The 17,625-nt window shown below is 36.3% G+C and overlaps 1 pseudogene; it reads right to left on the bottom strand.

The window, feature by feature from the left end:
• Positions 1–15,391: 15,391 nt before the first annotated feature.
• On the bottom strand, positions 15,392–15,921 carry LOC102443274 (annotated as a pseudogene).
• Positions 15,922–17,625: the final 1,704 nt, after the last annotated feature.

Here is a 17,625-nt window from a genome sequence, read left to right as displayed (position 1 = left end):
TGACATTGCAAGGTAGAGGAAAGAGAAATTATATTCCTAAATGGAGAAAATGAAGAGAGAGCTTAATGAACTTAGATTTACTTGAGCTTTGGTGAAGTAGCTTTGCTTTTAAAAAATGCACAAGAAAGCCCTGGCCCGTGTGGCTCAGTTGGTTGGAGCATTGTCCCATGCACCAAATGATTGCTGGTTTAATTCCTGGTCAGAGCATATACCTAGGTTTCGAGTTTGATATCGTATGGGGGCAAATATGGGAGGCAACTGATGTTTCTCTCATACATCTCTCTCTCTCTCTCTCTCTCTCTGTCTCTCTCTCTCCTCTCCTTCCTACGTCTCTCTCCAAAATCAGTAAAATATATAATTAGGTGAGGATTTTAAAAAATAATAAAATTTGTACAAGAGGGATTTTCTACAACTGCCTTTATTATATTACTAAGGCCCAGTGCATGAATTCGTGCACGGGTGGGGTCCCTTGGCCTGACTGGTAATCGGGGCCAATCGGGGCCTGCTGGCCGGGTGAGAGGAGGGACCATGGGAGGTTGGCAGGCCATGAGAGGTTGGCTGTGGGAGCACACTTACCACCAGGGGGAAGCTCCTGCATTGAGCATCTGCCCCCTTGTGGTCAGTGTGCATCATAGCGACCGGTAGACCGGTTGTTCAGTTGCTTAGGTTTTTATATATAGATTTCATTTGAATACTCAAAACAATTTACTTATTTACTTATTAAACAAAGATATTTATTAGGACCTAGTCTTGCACCAGGCATAAATTCTTTATGGCTATGGATTGAGAAGTCAAAGCTGAATATTTTAAGAACTGGCCTGAACATATCAATATATTTAAATAGCAAGTTATAATTAAATGTTTTAATATGCATGCCTAGATACTTCTCTTTAAATTTATTTTGCAAGTCAAACAAAATTATCCAAAAAAGCTGAAGTGCATGAATTATTTCACCCATTAGCTCTTTCTTGTAATGTACAAACTTATGTGTCCACAGTATATATATGAACATACTCTTTTAGTGACAACATTTATACAATTTCCTCTGTATTTCAATTATTATCAGAGTAAAATTAATCATTGGTTAACATAACATGTGATATTTTTCTCCAAAAAGTAATTATTTATTTATGTTTATTTTCAAGCTTCATAGTGATGATTATTAGTTTCCAGGGACTGCCATACAAATTATAACCAACATGGTGCCTTAAAATAGCAGAAATTTATTGTCTCACATTTCTGGAGGCAAGAATTCAGAAATCAAATTGTTAGCAGGGTCATGCATCCTCTGAAGGCTCTAGGGTACAAATGTGTTTTTGCCCATTTTAGGCTTTTATTTGTTGTTAACAATCCTTAGTGTTCTTTGGTTTGTCAATGCTTCACAATTCAACCCACTATCATTGTCAAAAATGATATAAATACATGTGACAAAAAGTTATAATGTCATGTAAAAGAACCAAAAATCACACTGAAATTTTTGCATATCCAGTAGTATCTTACAACATATGTATATTTATGTTAATCTAATTATCATATGTTGAAAATTATTTTTTCTGAAGTAGCAAATTTATGGCAAATGTAAAGGTGTAATCAGCTGTATAGCCTTTCTACAGTTATATATATACTAGAGGCCTGGTGCATGAAATTCGTGCATGGGGGAGGGGTTCCTCAGCCCAACCTGCACCCTCTCCAATCCAGGAGCGGTCAGGGGATGTCCTACTGACGCTTTAGGCCCACTCCCCATGGTTCTCCTGCTCTCTGTGGAGCCTAACTGCTTTGCCCTGCTGTCCTCTGTCTGTGGGGCCTGGGGGCTTCGCCACCACCACCACAGGAATGAAGCCGCCATGCGCAGCTGTTCACTCTCTGTCTGTGAGGCATGGGGGCTTCACCACCGTCGTGGCAATGAAGCACCCATGCCCTGCTGTCTGCTCTCTGTCTCTTTCTGCCAGGCCTGGGGGCTTTGCCACCACCGCTGCACGAACGGAGCTGCCACGCTCTGCTGTCCGTTCTCTGTCTGCTGGGCATGGGGGCTTTGTCGCCACTGCTGCATGAAGGAAGCCACCATGGGGGCATGCCCCCAGCTCAGCAGCCCCGTGTTGTATCTGCAGCTCTCCCTTCCCCCATGGCCTGGGCGCGGGATGCTGGTGTCATTGCCCTGGCGCCAGCATCCCGCCCCTGGCATCTCGGCGCCTGAATATGCAAATTAACCCACCATCTTTGTTGGCTTAATTTGCATACTCACACCTGATTGGCTGGTGGGTGTCACAAAGGTACAGTCAATTTGCATCTTTCTCTTTTATTAGTGTAGATTTATTTTAAGGCTATCTTGAGTACCCTTTTAGATGCTTTTTTAGATGCTATACACACACACACAGTATTTTAATGCTATTTAACACAACATTTCTGTAAAATATAATCAACTTTCTATAAGCTACTTAGAAATTGAATTTTGTATGAAATTTGTTTAATATTCTATATATGTGATTGATACTTGACTTTGTAAAAGCCACAGTGCATGGGAACTCAGTGATTATAAAAAGAGCATAATTTTCTATTTTATAAAAATAAACAGAGCAACACTTTGGCATATTTTTGGTGTCACAGTTTATCCCACATGTAAGCTGTTACCAGCAGCCTAAAGGAAAAATTAAGGAACAGTGAGTGGAGAAAATTAGTTTTTTAAAGATAGGTATTTTAATGAAAAGAGATCATCTCTTTACTGAGCATTTTGTTGCAAACGGAGCAGTTTACAAAATAAACCTTATCAAAACATAATTCACTAGGGTCATTCAATCATACTAATGGTGGAATTATAAAAAAAGATTCTCCCTTGAAATTTTGAAAGTTATCATAATGTACAATTATAGATAAGTGGGATAGTTTTTCACCAAGTCTCAATTCCACGAAGAGAAAATGCAAAACCTCTTCTTGACATATATATCAGAAGAAGATTTTGGAACAAAACATTTCCTCTCCGAATGTATTATTACAATACTGGCACAGCAAAGGACAAATATGCTTCTGTAAGATAAAGTGTTTTATTGTCAATCTTTTTGTAATACGACACTTTTTCTAGTGTATTTATGAATTGCACCCAAGTTCATTGCATCCACCTTCACTCTTTACTACTCTTTCCACATCAAGTATAAAACCCTTTGTGCTGCCAAGGCACTTAGAGACAATAATGGAATCAGTGCTCTAAATATGTACATGTGCAAAATACCAAAATGCTTGGTAATGTATTGCATTAGTAGAGCAATTTTCCTAGATCGAAAACATTTTATTTTGGAAGAAACATATGCTGATTATATTTCCCCAGCTTTTATTCTTTGTGGATTGTCTCTGTTGACTCTGGCTAATAATTTTCCATACTTCTGAGATCAGAATCATCCCTTTCTTTTTCCTTTTAGTTTTCATTCATTTATTTATTTTATTATTTTTTTCTTTATTGATTAAGGTATTAGATATGTGTCCTTATCCCCCCATTGCCCCCCACACCTCCACTCATGCCCTCACCCTCTGGTGTTTGTGTCCATTGGTTAGGCTTATATGCACGTGATACCGAATTTTTGGACTGGAACCCGGATTCTTTGTCCACCGGAATTGAAGAATGAATCCATGGACAGAAAGTGGTATAGCAAAGTTGGAAATTTATTGAAGAATAGATACAGACTCCCACGTGGGGAGAGGGAAGAGTCCCACAGAATGAACTCCCATGTAGGGATGGGGAAAGGGTCCCACTGAGTTCTTTTTCCCCATGGCTTATAAAGGCTGCAGTTCCTGTGTCCTGATATCCCCTCTGATTGGCCAATATTCCCCTTCGAGTTGGTTACTATAGTAACTCCTGGGCTCAAAGGTGGAACCTCACATGGAACATGTGAGGTTCTCTCCCACTCCTTCCTTATTGTTTTCCTATTCCCTTTGGGCTTTCTTTTTCTCCTTCTGAATGAAGGGCTTCCTTCTCTTTATTTTGTAGATATAGACCTTTCTTGGCTACTTCCAGTTCCCTTGTCTTATGTAAATGCAACTGTTGCTGCTCCCTTGTCTTATGGAGATGTAACTGCACCTGGCTTCCTTGTGTTATGGAAATGTACCTTCTCCCAGTCTGCAGCCCCGCTTTTCCATGGACCCCAATTCTAAAAAATCCCTAAGCCTGCCTATGTTCCCCCCAAATTCCTGCTTCACATGCATACAAGTCCTTTGGTTGATGTCTCCCCCTTACCCCCACCCTCCCTACCTTCCCTCTGAGGTTTGACAGTCTGATCAAAGCTTCTCTGTCTCTGGATCTGTTTTTGTTCATCAGTATATGTTATTCATTATATTCCACAAATGAGTGAGATCATGTGATATTTATCTTTCTATGACTGGCTTATTTCACTTAGCATAATGCTCTCCAGTTCCATCCATGCTGTTGCAAATGGTAAGAATTCCTTCCTTTTTACTGCTGTGTAGTATTCTATTGTGTAGAGGTACCACACTTTTTTAATCCACTCATCTGCTGATGGATACTTAGGCTGTTTCCAAATCTTAGCTATTGTAAATTGTGCTGCTATGAACATAGGGGTGCATATGTCTTTTCTGATTGGTGTTTCTGATTTCTTGGGATATATTCCTAGAAGTGGGATCACTGGGTAAAATGGGTGTTTCATTTTTAGTTTTTTGAGGAAACTCCATACTGTCTTCCATAGTGGCTGCACCAGTCTGCATTCTCACCAGCAGTGCACGAGGGTTCCTTTTTCCCGGATCCTCACCAGCACTTGTCATTTGTTGATTTGTTCATGAAAGCCATTCTGACAGGTGTGAGAAGGTACCGCATTGTCGTTTTGATTTGCATCTCTAGGATGATCAGTGACCTTGAGCATGTTTTCATATGTCTCTTGGCCTTCCTTATGTCCTCTTTCAAAAAGTATCTATTTAGGTCAATTGTCCATTTTTTGATTGGGTTGCTTATTTTCCTTTTGTTAAGTTGTATGAGTTCCCTGTAAATGTTGGAGATTAAACCCTTATTGGAGATAACATTGGCAAATATGTTCTCCCATGCAGTGGGCTTTCTTGTTTTGTTGATGGTTTATTTTTCTGTGCAAAAGCTTTTTATTTTGATGTAGTCCCATTTGTTTATTTTCTCTTTAGTTTCCGTTGCCCTTGGAGCTGTATTGGTGAAGATATTGCTTCAACATATGTCTGAGATTGTGCTGCATGTGGATTCCTCTAATATTTTTATGGTTTCCAATCTTATGTTTAAGTCCTTTATCCATTTTGAGTTTATTTTTGTGTATGGTGTAAGCTAATGTTCATACTACCCAAAACAATCTATAGATTCAATGCACTTCCCATTAAAATACCAATGACATATTTCACAGACCTAGAACAAACTCTCTCAAAATTCATCTGGAATATAAAAAGACCGCAAATAGCTGCAGCAATCCTGAGAAAGAAGAACAAAGTAGGTAGGATCTCAAAACCAGATATTAAGGTGTATTACAAAGCCACTGTTCTCAAAACTGCCTGGTACTGGCATAAGAACAGACATATAGACCAATGGACAGGAATAGAGAACCCAGAAATCTACCCAAACCACTATGCTCAATTAATATTTGACAAAGGAGGCAAGAACATACAATGGAGTCAAGATAGTCTCTTCAATAAATGGTGTTGGGAAAATTGGACAGATACATGCAAAAAATGAAACTAGACCACCAACATTATTCCCATTTTAAATATTTGCTGGAATTCATCAGTAAAGTCATTTGGCCTTGATGGTTTACTGATAAAACTTTCAGTAAATTCAATTTCTTAAAAACGTTAGGGCTATTCAGATGACCTGTGACTTTTTGGTGGAACTGGGGTTTCTTGTGTCCTTCAAGAGATTTGTTCATTTTACCTCAGTTGTTGAATTTTTTTGAATACACTTGCTAATGTTATGTTAATAATACTTTAATGACTGCAGGATTTATAGTGGTGTTTCCTCACTCAGTCTTTTTTTTTTTTACTTTTAATAACATTTATTTAACCCAATATATCCAAAATGTTATTTTAACTTACAGTCAATATAAAGGTTATAAGGAGATGTTTTATATTCTCTCTCTTTTTCGGGGGAATGGGTGGGTATAGGGTGGAGGGGGTAAATGAGGGAAAAAAGGGGTCATCTGTTATACTTTAAACAGTAAAGATGTTGATATTGATAAGGTGTGTCTTCTCTCTTTTTTTCTTCATAATGTGGCTAGAATATATGAAGTTTATCAAACTTCAAGAACCAGCCTTTTAATTTAATGATTTTTCTCTATTAGATTAAAAAATATTCTATTCTACTTTTTGTGTTCTTATTTTAATTATTTTTTTTATTTTGTTTGCTTTGGATTCTATTTGCTAGGTATTGAGTCTATATTACAATTTATTTTATTTTGAATATGTTGATTCACTGTTTTCAAGATTGCATTGTTTTCCATAAAAGTTTCTTAGTCTTATTTTTTATGTTTATACTATATCTTCTCTTTATCCTTTGACTAATTTCAAGACATTATATCAGTGGTTTTAAGCATTATGATGATGATGCTGTCTTTTACCATAGCTTACTTGTTTTCACTTTTCTTTTGCTTGGAATTTATGGTTTCATTCTTTTTATATTCCACCTATTCCTACTTAGGGATCTCAATTAAACACATATTTGATTGCTTGAAATTATATCACAGCTCATGGATGCTCTATGTATCTTTTTCAGTGTTTTTTTTTGTCACTATTATTTCATCATAGAATTTCCTTTGTTAGATCTTCAAGCTCTCTTATCTTCTCTGCTGTAATATAATCCGCTATTAATTCCATATGGTGAATGTCTTTTTTTTTTTCTTAAAAAATATATTTTTTTATTGTTGATAGTGTTACTAATGTCCCTCATTCCTTCCCTTCTCCCTCACTGGAGATGCAAGTCTGGCAAATCAATAAATGTGATACATCACATAAACAAAATGAAGGACAAAAATCACATGATTGTATGTGCACACTCTGGCCTCCATGCCGAGATGGAGAGGCATTAATAGAAGGGAAAAGGAAGTTGGAACCATAGAGTTTATTATTAACACAGAGTTCTTCCTGTAGGGTTCTTGGGATTTTGCAAAGTGTGAGAATTTCCATAAGCCCTAGCCTAGCTCTTCCCATATGCCCTCTCAACTGATTATGTTTGCTTAAAGTTTCATTTAGGTTTTTTTTGCTTTATCACTTTTCATATGCTTCTAGCATATGGTGAATGTCTTTATCTCAAACATTGTAGTTTTACTTCCAGAGGTTTTTTTTACGGGGAGTCAGGGCAGTGGACTTTTTAATATTTTCCATATCTACTTATGATTTTCTATTTCTACTGGGACACTTGGACTGTAGTTGTAGCTTTTAATTCCCCTTATCTACTAATTTTGCTACTTATGTCAGTTCTAAGTCAGTTTTGATTGAATGTAGTTTTTCTTATTATGACATATATACTGCTTCTTCTGTCCTCTACTCATGAATTAGAGAGCCCTCTCCATTCAGCTGATATTCTCTAGTTTTCCATGCTTACTAGTAGGACCAAAGGTTCCTCAAATTACAAAAAGGAATGATATATTGGCAAATGCTATACTATGGATAAAACTTGAGAACATGATGGTAACTGAAAGAAGCCATTTACTATAAACAACATCGTATATGACTCTACTTATAGGACATGTCCAGATGAGGCAAATCTATAGAGACAGGACGTAGGTCAGTGTTCGCCTACCTCTGTGGGAGCTGATATAAGTATTCTGATTGTGGTGATATTTGCACAGCTCTGTAACAATCACTTCAGAATGATAATAAATGAAATATAGCAAAGAGAATTCTGTGTTGCTTATGTGCATTGCTCTTTTAGTCTTCACTTTAGTTTCCATTCATCCTTATTTTCAGTTGAGAAAAATGTATCTTCGTCATTTTTGCCTTAATCAATGTCACAACAATCATGTCATTGGGAAGTTGGAATTTGTACTCAACTAGGTGCGTCCAGAGACCATATTAATAACAACTATGTAAAATCTATTATGAGGTTAGTATACTAAAATCAAGGAAAATATTACTTTCAATTGAGATAAATAAATTAGCAAGACCTGAAATGTGCCCCAAATTCAGTATTGTAAATTTTCATTTACTCCCTGAAACAATCAATCTCATAATCCTTCATCTCATCATTATCATTATATCCATTATCCATAGAAATATAGTCTTTCTACATTTGCATGAAATAAAGAAAAGTAAAAAATATATTCTCTAAACTATTTCAAATCTAGTGTGTCCTTTTAAGGAAATGGGGTGATTTTTTTCTTCCAAATTGAGCTCTTTTCAAGCAAATAAACAACAACAGTCAAATTTCTGGAAATAAAACCTTAGTTGAATTTTTTTCTAGGCATTGCTGATAATTCAATATAATTTAGAAAATGTCAAACTATTTCTGAGAAAGCAGTAGACTTAATACTTTCAATTTATGGGAAGATTCTGAGGATCAAAACTCAGAAATCAAGTTTATTCACTACAAGGTGCCATTTCGGCAGGTGGCCTGGAATTCTCTTTGAGTCATTTGATTCACTGGTGAAGCACTGCTGTTGTATTAACAGCCATCATCCAGACATGAAAAGTAATTATGTTCTTTAGAGAGTCTTTGTATTAACATAGAGCAAATGACTCCAGATATATTTAAAATAAATAAAACAAAAAGTGACAGAAAAATGAAATAGTCTCTAAAATGTGTGCTCTGTTTCATCATGTTTGTTTTAAATGTTGATGCTTAGGTTGAACTGTTTCACAAGTAAATAGAACTGGTTTGCTCATATTTATTCATGAAGAGCAGAAAAGAACCCCTCTGAGTAGCTCCGCACAGGAAAATTCCCCGACAGTTCTGCATCTTGAAGCCCAGAATTGAATAAAAGCCCAGGGTGAGTCATGAACAGAGATGGGGGAAATTGACACCCACGCTTGGTGTTGTTTTCTCCTTTACAATCTGTATGTACCATGTCTGAATATGGTGTTTCTGCCGCTAAACAATGTATATACTCATGCTGCTATAACTGGGTACTAATTCTCCCTACCTAAGGGATTAAACTCAGTTACAATAAAAATTCTCTGTGATTTGGGGAAAAGAAATCTCCTAATAAACTAGAAGTTTCTCTTTTGTGAAAACGTATCTCATTAGTTTGTTATAGGAATTATATAAGATTATGTATAAAATGTCTTTATAAATAACAAAAAAATCAACACAATTTTACTGTAGAATGTTCCAAGTTCCAAAATGCAGGACATGGTCTCTAATCAGAAAGTGATATATTTCTATATGTTAATAGAAAGTTGTGTTAATTCATAAATAAAATGTTAAGTATCTAATAGGCAATTATAGTGGGTAGTGTAAAATAACACCAATCAATATTAATCATTCTCCTGCCCAGCTGATAGCAATAAGGTCATTACATTTTCTCCTATGGATGTCTTCCTAGATTACAAGTCTCATTCTTTCTTTTATTCTCCTGGTGGATTGTTTGTTTTGGAGAGTCATTGCTTTATCCAGTACATATAACTACGTATCACAAAACTATTTACAAATGCTTATAATAGCCCAGTTATTACACTACCTACAGAGTGAAATCCTAGGACCTAACTCAGTCAACACACCTTGTTTTGTAGATTTGAATTAAGAAGAAATGTTGGACAGATAGAGGAGAGGGTGAATGTGTGTGTAATTTGATTGGAGGTGGTACATATAGTTTTCTTGTATAATTAAAGGACAACATGGTAGAAATTTTACAATATAGTCAATAATTTTAGTTAAAGATTTGTATTTCTAATAGAAGGAATTAAGTTTTATATATGTAATTTAATTAGGATCATTTATTAAAGTTTCTGTCTTATTGTATATTTTTTCTTCTTATAAAGTTAAATACTTTATATATTCAATATTAATTAGCAATATTAAACATAAGAACATGTTCAAGAAATTTCTTCTTACATATTAAGAAACATGTAAGATAATTTGATGCCATTTAGGACATTTTTGTTTCAGTTGAACAAGTCATGGGCTGGCATTTCTGAATACCTTTGGTGAAAGACCCATTTAAATGTAAAGTGCTTTTACTCTTAGTTCTTTAAAAGCAGAAGAAAGTAACTTGTTCACATTTATATTTATTTATGCACACTCAATATGCACTATATTTGGGTTACAAAAAACTTTCATGAGTAATAATATATAAACATTTATCAAATAAGACAACAAAACAATTAAAAGTAAAATGTTCTAAGATTTAAAATTATGTTGCTCAGTAGACCACTTCAACATTTATTCTCCATTAAGATTTTAATGACAAATGAAATTGAAAAAGTAGACTGCCATGTTCTACATCCATCTTATCCTTATGTAATCATGAATCTCTGTATATAAACTTACTCTGTATTCATATAAGCATTCAATCACTAACTCGAGCAACTCTCTTTGAAAAACCAGCTGACTATCATACATGTAAAGTGGCACTAAAAAATTTCTAACTTCAAGAACCATACTAGCCAGAATAAAAAGAATATTATTAAAAATTTCATAAAATAATTTGAGTACTCTATTAGGTTGATTTTATTTTCAAATCATAGAAAATGAACTTGAAATAACTAAATTAAAAAGGAAAATTAAAAGTTGCTATTGTAAATTTCTGAATTTACTCATACAGTCTTTCAGTCAGTATTTAAGTATCTACATTTTACCATTCTCTACAATAGACAATGCATAGAAGATGATGAAGAAAGGGAGATAATTTATGAAGTCATTACTATTGAGGAGATAAAATTAATGGGATTTTGTTAAGTATTAAATTTTTTAAAAAAATTTTATTGTTGAAAGTATTATATATATCCTCTTTCTTCTCCCATTGACCTCTTCTAGCCCACCCCTGCCCCCACCCCAGGCCTCCACCCAGTGATCCCATTTCTAGGAATATATCCTAAGAAACCCAAAACACCAATCAGAAAGAATGTATTAATTTTTGAAGAGCATTGGGGTGAACCAAAAGCAGCATGAAGAATGATTTCTATTGGTTGATCTCTTCCCTATCTCCACCCTCCCCTGTCTTCCCTCTGAGATTTGACAGTCTGTTCAATGTTTCTATATCTCTGGGTCTATTTTTGTTCAAAGGAACATATGTAATGTTTTCAATAATAAAGATTTATTTTAAAAAATATATTAAAAAATAAGACATGCATTACAAAAAATATAATGATTTCTAAGATTTTTTCTTTGCATATCAAAATGTATAGGCATTCTAGTCAGTGGGAGACATTGGTTATGAACAGGCTGTGGAGAAAGCATTGAACTCACAGTAATGTCCATGGACCAAAGGAAGAACTGGAATCAGATACCTGAAACATTGTAGGAACGCTTCGCAGTGGATGTCAGACACCCCAAATCAGCCAGTGTTTTTCTATTACTGTTTGAGCACCCAGAGAGATAAACTGTAGAACCTTCCTTATTTTCAAGTCCAAATGTGAGGAGAGAGGATGCATTAAAAAAATCGGGGCAAGTGTTTGTTAACTAAAGTGACAACTCTTTGATGTTGTACCTGATGAATGCCCTAGGAAAATGGAATGAATGGAAGGTTTCAGAAAACGGGAGTGGTTGTGGCTGAAAGACCCTATTCACCCATAAAACAGAGGGTTTTGAGGGTTTCATGAGAACCACAGAGTACACATAGTGCTGCCAATGAGTAAATATTAGTTATTTCATAGCTCTTACTTTTCAGTGTTTTCTTTTTTCTCCTCATTTGGTGTATTGGCATTTTATTCTGCTGTTCTTTTCAATCATCATCTACGTCATTCTAGAGTAATGTATTTGTATTTCTTTATTTTCCACATTTTACCATTACCCATGCCTATTCAATCCTGCATTGCTATCTTCCTTCTTGAACAGACATAGTTCAATTGATATTTCTATATGGAAAATCTAATATTAAATAACAAATATGTATCCCAATTGAAATATTTCAAAATTCTAGTATGATATTATAGTATATCCCTTGTTCTTAAGATGAAGTAGTTAGAATGTTTTTCTTCCTGGACAACCCAACTCTCATCTATTTTCTTATCCCATAGAAAGAATTTTTAATGCTATTATGATTTCACTTATGACACCAGTTTCCCTTAACATTTATATTGCAATGTATACTCTCATAGTCATATTTTTTATTTTATAAATTTAATCTAGCTCATAATAGAAATGTCAGCTCTGTTTTATGTATTTTGTCATTAACTTACTTATTATTATTATTTTTTACTTTTACTTGATCTTCATTTGGTTATAATTAGCAGGTAAATACAGCTATTTGATACTACTTGCATCAATGGAAATGCCTTATCTCTGCTTTGGAAGGTAAATAATACCTTGGCTGAATATATATATTTTTATCATATATGTTTTTATATCAAAGGAATTTAATGTTATTACATTCCATCCCTGACTTTGTCCCTTTGTTCCTCTTTTCCTGCCTTATTCCCTTTCTTTCCTCTTTCTATAAAAGAGATCAGTGAAACAATTGCCAAAACTTTAATGAGGTCCATGATAAGAATGCAGAATGGATAAATCTAAATTCCTCATTTTAATATATTGTAATGTTATAAAGTCCCTTTTGTTTGTAGAAAATATACACTAAAGAGATAGGAGGTTATAGGGCTTAATGTCAGTGGCTTATTTTTAAACTAGTGGTCCAGTACATAAAATTCATGCATGGGACTTGGCGGGGGGGGGGGGGGGGGTTGTTCCCTCAACCCAGCCTGCACCCTCTTCAATCAGGGACCTATTGGGGGATGTCTGACCACCGGTTTAGGGCTGATCTCACAGGGAACAGGCCTAAACCGGAGGTCAGACATCCCTCTCTCAATCTGGGACCACTGGCTTCTAACCCTTCACCTACCTGCTTGCCTGATCACCCCTAACTGCCTCTGCTGCCTGTCTGATTGCCCCTAACTGCCTCTGCCTGCCTAATTGCCCCCAACTGCCCTCCCCTGCCGGCCTGATCTCGCCCCCAATGACCCTCCCCTGCCAGCCTGATCTCGCCCCTAACTGCCCTCCCCTGCCGGCCTGGTTGCCCCCAACTGCCCTCCCCTGCCTGCCTGATCTCACCCCCAACTGTCCTCCCCTGCCGGCCTGATCACCTCTAACTGCCTCTGCCTTGGCCCCCACCACCATGGCTTTGTCTGAAAGGAAGTTGGACATCCGGAAGATGGCCAGTCGACCTGGTCTAATTAGCATATTACCCTTTTAGTAGTATAGATAAATTATATAGGATAGGACTGCTTAAATGGGTGGGGAGCCTTTTTCATCAGGAGGAGATGCTCTTGGCAGACAAAAATACATAATTCCTATATCTGGATTGATAGCCAGCCATATGCACTATACTGCCAAACCGCTCATTAAAAAATTGACCCACTTTCTTACACCTTATACCAAACAGCTTTTGCCCTTAAAACCCCTGCTCAGCCCCCACCTTAGGTTCTGCCTGCACAGTTCACCCAGAGTAGGTTCTGATTGGTTGGTTTCTATGCCAGGCAGCGTCAAATCTTCACCTCCTATGGCTATTGGTTCCTCACACTTCACCCAGATTTGGTTCTGATTGGTAAGTTTCTATGCCAGTCAGTATCTCTGGACCTATCTCTGGGCCTGATCAGAGAGGCAGGGCTGATCAGCAGCCCCAGTGGAGGCCCTAGAGAAAGAGAGGTGCGGCTGCTGGCCAGGCCCTGAGAGAAAGAGAGAGGTAATAGCTGATCAACAGCTGCCACGGAGACTGCAGATCAGACCCTGCCTCTCTCTCTGGGCCTCATTCACAGCCCCCTTGGCAGTCAGTTCTGGGTCGCTGTGCCCACACCGGTGGCAGTCAGTGCTGGGTCGCCACGGCAACCCAGCACTAACTGCAGGACTGCGGGTGTTTGGTCGAGCTTTCGGTTGTTGTGGACGTTATGAACCCTGGCTCTTTATATATATAGATTGTTGAAGAAAAAACATTATTTGTACACTTATTGCAAAATTTCTCTGTTAGTAATTATTTTGAAATAAAAACAAAAATGTTGTGACATTAAGTTCTAATTTTTACATTTTGAAGATGTAATTCTTTGTGAGAATGATTCTCTTTATTTTGTAGGTACCACTATATATACATGTTGTAAAATTTCCCCTTTATACATGGGCTTCAGAAATGCCATCCACTTTGTCGTAGAGCTGTTTTGTTTTTCCTTGTTAGTCTCAGTCACTGTGCAACATTGTTAACAAGAAAAACTCAAATCTTTTTATGTAAGATTTCTTATAGTTTTTGTATTTATTTCTCTTACAGGTACTATAATTCAGTTTTATTTTGTATTCTGTATGTTTTCCACATCTATGCTTAGTAGTGTTTATTATTTTTCTTTAATCTGTCACTCTACATATATGACTCTTCTGTATTTTAAATACTAATGCAAGTTTATTATATACAGCATCAGACAGGTAATAAAGCAATATTTCTAAAAGCATGATTTCAGATTGCAGGTTTGATCCCCATTCCTGGTCCAGGCATGTACAGGAGGCAATTGATGGAAGTTTCTCTCTCTCTCCCTCTCCCTTCTCTCTCTAAAATCAGTAATAATAATAAAAAGAAACATATCCTCAGGTGAGGATTAGAAAATTAGTCAGTAGAAAAAATCGAATATTGTTTTGTAACATTTGGACTCAGTGTCTAACCCTGATGGCCAATGTGTCACATTCACAATGTCTGTATATCATGTGAAAAGTCCATCTAATGAGAACATGGCCAGCTTTTTTACATGGTGGCTATAACCACAGCAGATGTTGCTATGAAATTTTAACATTTTGTTATTACCCAGTTATTTATTAAATTGTATTGTCTATATCATGGGAAACATTCAGAGCTACATTAGTAGTGAATACAATACCCAAGAAATAAGTAAAAATAGCAATATTAGAAATAACAATAATATTAGCAAAAACGAGCATTTCTGTTGTAGATGTGAGCTTTCTCCAGAGGTATCTGAGATTTTTCAGAAATGGTAGAAATAATCACTAACTAATGAGGTAACATATAGGGTCTCATAAATAAGTTGTAGCAGTTTGCCTCAAAAGTACCTTTTGCAGGTTCTGAATGTGAGTTTAGGACATTTGAAGATCAACTACATTTTTTTTTAACTGTTTAGTTTTTATTTCATAATCATAAACTTAACTCCGCAATCCTGCTAGACTGGGATGGGGTAGGAAATTATGGAACCCAATGAACTGTGGTGAGAGCACAAAGATTATAGAACATTCCAAGCAGGTGGACAATTACATCCTGAGCTACAACAGGAATGGTCTGGTGGTTAAGATAAAACACAAGTCAAATTGTTAGAGTTCTTCACAGTCAGCAATGGTGGTCTTCTCGCTGGTCTTGCCATTCCTGGACCCAAAGCGCTCCATGGCTGTCACAATATCCATGCCTTCTTTCACCTGGCGAAGACCACATGCTTGCCATCCAACCACTCAGGCTTGGGAGTGCAGATGAAAACTGGGCACCATTTGTGTTAGGTCCAGCATTTGCCATGGACAAGATGCTAGGACCTGTATGTTTCAGGATGAAGTTCTCATCCTCAAATTTCTCCCCATAGATGGACTTGCCGCCTGTGCCATTATGGCGTGAGAAGTCACCACCCTGGTACATAAATCCCAGAATAATTCTGTGAAAGCAGGAACCTTCTTTATAACCAAATCCTTTCTCCCCAGTGCTCAGAACACGGAAGTTTTTTTGCTGTCTTTGGAACTTTGTCTGCAAACAGGTCGAAGAAGACACGGCCCAAGGGCTCACCGTGGATGGAGATGTCGAAGAACATGGTGGGGTTCACCCTGGCTGGGCACAGGTGGCTCCAGGGCAGCGGCATCTGCAAAGTGGACAATTACATCCTTAATGATCCAAGATACGTTGTGGACACTCAGGGAAAAAGTGATACAAGATTGTTGTTCTATTTTAAAATAATTCAGTAGAGTAAAACCTAGAAGTACTAGTAGTATACTTTATATGTTTTCAATAGGAAGTATCAACAAAATTCTCTCAATAACTAATTATTTTACTCATTACACCCAGAACTAACTGACCAGAGAACATCAAATATAATTATAGTTCATGTGAAAAGCTCATTTTTCATGTATTTCATGCTAAGTTCAATTATGAGGAATATAAATGTTTTGAAAGTCTATTTTAAAACAAATGTTTTAAGTAGCAGGAAACAAAGTATTTTCAAATAACTGGTTCATTCCCAATGGAAATTCCATCCTGAGAGAGTTAAAAGGTTAAAAGAACTCCATTAAGCATGCTGGTAACCTTCTGCTTGGAACACAGACTGTTACACTCTATGTGGCCTTCCTGGCCCATTTATATAGATCAGTTTATTGAATATACTGACAACATAGGGGGCCAGCACAAAGCAACTTTATTCTTTTCCAAAATTGTCTTGCTATTTACTCTATTAACTTTTATTTCTCACCCAGGATGAAATATCTGCTTTTGCCTATCAATAGAAGACACTATTCTATTGTTCAAATAATAAAATACAGTGTAAGAAAAACCTGAACTTATTTATTTTTCAGCTTTGGAAGTTTTTGTTGTTAAAAGAAAAATGCTAATAAACTATTAGATATAATCCAATAAAATTTGTTACTCAGATTTCTATTGACTAAAGGGCAAATTTCATGCAATATGACCATGATGAATTATTTTAGAATGTCTATGTTCTAGTACTGTTTTGAATCCTTAAAATATTGTATCATGTTTAATACCATGTTAGTCTGTTAAATTATATTAAAATATAAATATATTAAATGGTATAACATAATTACAAAAACTAGAACATGTCAGATAAGTATTGTTTGATAAGTGAGTAATTTGAGTTTTTTTTCTTAATTTATTGATTTGAGAGAGAGAGAGAGAGAGAGAGATTTCTTATTCCACTCATTTATGTATTCACTAGAGGCCCGGTGCACAAATTCTAATTGAAAGGAAATTAATTAGAAGAAATATTTTAATATCGCCATTTGCCCTTTCTCTATAATAGAAGTGTCAACCAAATTCAGAATCCACAATGACAGATGGAAACACACTTGTGTGATTGGTGCCAACGAGACAATGTTCTATCTAACCAACTGAGCTACCTGGCCATGGCCAAGTTTTGTAAACCTTTTTTTGTTGTTAATACTCACCTGAGGATATATATATATATATAATTTTAGAAAGAGTGGAAGGGAGGCGGGGAGACACAGAGAGAGAAACATTGATGTGAGAGAGAAACATTGATTTGTTGTCTCCCACAGGCACCCCGGGGCTGGGGATGGAGCCTGCAACCAAGGTACATGCCCTTGATTGGTTTCCTGGTATCTTTCAGTCCACAGATGGAAGCTCTATCCACTGATCCAAACTGGCTGGGGCTTGATAAACCTTTAATAAATGAATTTAATAAAAATAAAAAAATAAGTTATCAAAATCTAGTATGTGACACAGTGACTAGAATGTAAAAGACATTCCAAAAATATACTTGGTGGAAAATAAAAGCAGGAAAATATTAATCTGAAATAAATTAAGGCCAGAAAAA

The sequence above is a fragment of the Myotis lucifugus genome, unplaced genomic scaffold (genome assembly GCF_000147115.1).
Source record: "Myotis lucifugus unplaced genomic scaffold, Myoluc2.0 scaffold_24, whole genome shotgun sequence".
In the NCBI taxonomy this organism is placed as follows: domain Eukaryota; kingdom Metazoa; phylum Chordata; class Mammalia; order Chiroptera; family Vespertilionidae; genus Myotis; species Myotis lucifugus.
This window is presented reverse-complemented; position numbering and strand designations above follow the sequence as displayed.